We start from the raw sequence: 3,896 nt of genomic DNA, 5'->3' as shown, positions 1-3,896 counted from the left end.
GGAGGTTTATGGGTGGATATGGGTTGGTTTAGGAATCATTTGGTGGAGACAGGTAGGTTTAGGTATATGTAAGGTGGGAGGAGTTGGATCTGGATCCAACCACGCCCCCTGGATCTTGTGTTCTCTGCATATAGATAATATGCAATATAAATAAGTTTGTAGAATCAATAGCTTTAAACATGACTACATATCATCCGTGAGGGGCTGTCGCGCTATTTTTAGTTTTGTTTAGTTTATTAAAATTATGTTTAAATGTTCGCCGGTTCCCGCCTCCTTGTCAGGGAAAAACATGGATTCAATTGCAGGTTCAACTCAAAAGTTTATTAAAGTCTCAAACACAAAACACGACTAGGGCAGAAGGCCAGGAGCCATAATCCAGGGCAGAGGATGTAGACAGGAAGAGGGGGTCAGTCCAAACGAGCATCCAGACACTCCACAAGGCAGAGAGGGAAAGGAGTGGAGAGATCAGTGGACAGAGTCCCAGCGTCAGTGCTGACGCAACGTCAGAGTGGGGAGTTCCCTGTTGAGCATGCAGAGAAGGGCAGGAGTACAGAAGCCGTAATACACGGCTCAGGAACGGCAGAACAGAGATCTGGAGAAACCAGAGGCAAAAGGGGGGAGCAAGAAAAGAAATCAAAACAGCAGAAACTAAACTGCACTTGGAGCCTAAGAAAAACCACGACAGGACACACCACAACAAAACCGAAAGTAGGTCACAAGTGAAGCATAGCGTGTACACACAACAACAGTCTGACACAAGACTACACATGAGGGGAACTAAAATAGAGGGAGAAATTAGGGACTAACTAGTCACAGGTGTGACAGCAGATAACATAGTAATAAGATAATGATGGGGAGGGGAACCGCTGAGGCAACAAGCACATGGCGAACTGTCAAAACAAAACCCACGTGCTACCGACAACAACCACAAACACGACACTTCTTCCCCGAACTACGAACTTTGTTACAATAGGCTAGAAGCCTGTTCTTCATCCATTTGAAACAAAACTTTATTATATAGCCTAGCCTATTATTAAATTGTATAGGCCTGCGTAAAATTGTTTTTAACAAGTGTCTTGAGTTGTTGTTTTTTTGGACTTTGTTATAGATTATTTAGTTACTTGATCATCAAGCATTATTCATAAATAGGTGCCTCTGTATTAGCCTATCATTATTTTTCTGATTACATTTTAGAGGAAATGTTCATTTCGGTTATATTATTACTCCTAACCAACAACCGACGGTCGTTAAGCCATTATTAACTGACAAGATTATATTAAATTACAATTAAATTAAATTTGAATTGATATGGGGCTGTGACCCAATAAAAATACCTAAATTTGTTTTCCTTGGATTAATTTTATACATGCAAAAAGCAGCATAAACAACAGAACGTGAGGATTCACATGGTCATGTCACGCACCTGCAGCTCTTCTGCGAATGGAGAAAAACATAATAAAGCTATATATAAAAGGAATAAAGCTACATATACAGTATACGCATATATATATATATATATATATATATATAAAGGAATATTTAGAATAGTTTTGAATAATGTCTTACTCTCATATGACCACAAATGAAGGAGTATAGTAACATCGTGTCTACACCGGTGTAGACACGGTGTAAGTTGTTTCCACTTTTATAAGGAATTTTTTTTTTTAAAGTGATCGTGTCGGTGCCTCACTCGTGCAGTTAAGCATTACCAACCCAGTCTCTTGCTACTGCGTATCTATACCACGAGTTTGCATTTTCATTCTGCGTAGTATTTACACGCCAAAGTCACATTTTGCGCTCATATGGTACCCTCCCGTTAAACTTTCATTGATGGAAAATGCGTATTGAACACAGAAATGTATAATAGTCAGCATCATCATCGTCCGACCCCTTAAATCGTACGAAGATTCACGATTTCATCTCGTGCAGATGCCGAAGCCACATACTGTATGCAGACAACTTTATTTAGAATTTTTTAAATTTTTTTTACAGAGAGCTATTATATAACTTATTATCTCTAGTGGGGCGAATGTTGCTACCACTAACATTACACTGAGCTTGCACATTAATAGTCGGGTGATTGGATTGTTCAGAATTAAACTGTAAAAACACTTCCGACAGGGAAAGAAAAATGCTTGCAGAAGCTATAATTAATTCAATATGAATAATTTATGCTAGTTATAGTATTTATATCTGTCTGCTTTATTTAATCTGCTCTCTGCTTTTGTTTTTTGGCTTGTGTTTAATGTTACACGCCTTTTTGTTCCTTTGTAATTAACAACAACAATGACAACAATAATAATAATAATAATAAATGAATCAATAAATAAAAAAGTGCATTGCCCTGATTTTTAGTCCTTCACTGCTCCAGGAACCACCCACTCAATCAAATGTTTAAACATCTTTCAGCGTCCTCATCATTATCCCGCCCCCTCATGTACAGCACTCAATTTCACTTTGTGCGACCTCGTGGAATGTAGAAGCTGTCAATCATCAGAACACAAAAGTAAGTATTTAGAAAAAAATAGGCCAAAATAAAATAAAATAAAATATAAATATAAAATAAAAAAGTATCAGTTCATGTTAACCCAAATTATTGTAAATGCAAGTGCTAAAAGCCTCCGATATCTAATGCGTGTCAAGCGGTCAGCATCAAACGTTATTCTCTAATAGTAATAATAATAATAAATTAATAAATTTTAAAAAAGTAAAATGCCCTGATTTTCAGTCCTTCACTGCTTTAGGCACCACCCACTCCCGCTCGGAAACCAATCAGATGTTTAAAAATTTTTTAGTGCCATCATCATTATCCCGCCCCCTCACTTTACGGTCACAGTGCTCAAGTTCACCTCGTGTATCCTCAATTAAGTCTTTGTTTTCAATCATCAGAATACACAAGTAATTAGCAAAAAACGAAAAAATACCATGACGCAGTTGTCTTCGCACCAGAAAAACATGGTATCTTCACCATGGCAGCAGGAAAGGAGACTATAAAGCTAAACAATGTAAAAAGAAAACAAAGTACAAATCATTCAGCATTGTACATGCAGATAAATTACATTATCCATAAATTCTGGTTGAAACACAGACATATTAATAACCTGTCTTCATAGTACAACCAGTGACTTATTTATTGTTGTCACCATCATGGACTTTTAGTTTTTTGTCTTTCCTCTTGTTTCCCTGTTTTGACCTAGTTTCCCCTCGTGTTTGATTATGTCATTATGTTCAGGTGTGTCTTGTTAATTATCTTCATTTGTCTGTGTCAGTGGTTCTTAACCTTTTTTTCCACCGGGCCCCACTATGGTCCAAGAGCAAGTCTCACGGGCCGCACTATGGTCCAAGAGCAAGTCTCGCGGGCCGCACGCATATCATTTACATATAACGTCCTCAATACAAACCAACCAGATTTATAATATTATAGCCTAAATATTATGATGTATAATCGATTGCATTCATTGAAATAAATAAATAATTCTACTCACCATTAATAAAACACGCTGTCAGGATCTGACCAATTTTGTGAAATTCGGCTCGAAAGGAGTAAAAGCACAATGAAGTTGCGATTGTAAGTTGCCGTCTGTAAGACACGCGACATTGCAGAAAATGTGCGTTCACATGTAGCCTATTTGATCCAGAACTGCGGTCAAGCCAGCCGCACTTCAGAAAAACACGGTCAAGCCAGAGTGATCAAATATACATTACTGCGGTCAAGCCAGCCGCGAGTGAAATTATGATGAGCGTGTATTGCTATAATTACGGTAACAGCAGGAACAACACAGAGGTAACGCGCTTTCAGAGCGCTTTTCATCTAGACGCACAGAATTGAGATATGATGACATTTTTAAGGATTTTTTTTGCCCATCTGCTTTAATATTCGTGTCATTTATTGTTGT

Source organism: Sinocyclocheilus grahami, unplaced genomic scaffold, assembly GCF_001515645.1.
Source record: "Sinocyclocheilus grahami isolate Dianchi unplaced genomic scaffold, SAMN03320097.WGS_v1.1 scaffold2658.1, whole genome shotgun sequence".
NCBI classification, from domain to species: Eukaryota; Metazoa; Chordata; class Actinopteri; order Cypriniformes; family Cyprinidae; genus Sinocyclocheilus; species Sinocyclocheilus grahami.
This window is presented reverse-complemented; position numbering follows the sequence as displayed.